The sequence below is a fragment of the Penaeus monodon genome, chromosome 21, assembly GCF_015228065.2.
Source record: "Penaeus monodon isolate SGIC_2016 chromosome 21, NSTDA_Pmon_1, whole genome shotgun sequence".
Lineage (NCBI taxonomy): Eukaryota > Metazoa > Arthropoda > Malacostraca > Decapoda > Penaeidae > Penaeus > Penaeus monodon.
Window position 1 is genome coordinate 21,886,985 of NC_051406.1, and position 231 is coordinate 21,887,215.

Below are 231 nucleotides of genomic sequence, written 5' to 3' on the forward strand. Positions count from 1 at the left end.
AAGGGGAGAGGAGGGAGGATGAATGGGGGAGGAGGAAGATAGAAAGAGGGATGAAGGAGGGAGAATGAAGAGGAAGAAAGGATGGAGAAAGGAGGAGGGAAAAAACAGGAAGGAAACGGATTAATACGATTCACGTTTCGTCCAAAAAAAAAGTATTGAACTGTATTCTTTTGATATTAACAAATCATTCAACAAAGGACGAGAAGCGGATGGCGAAGGAGACAGCCGGGA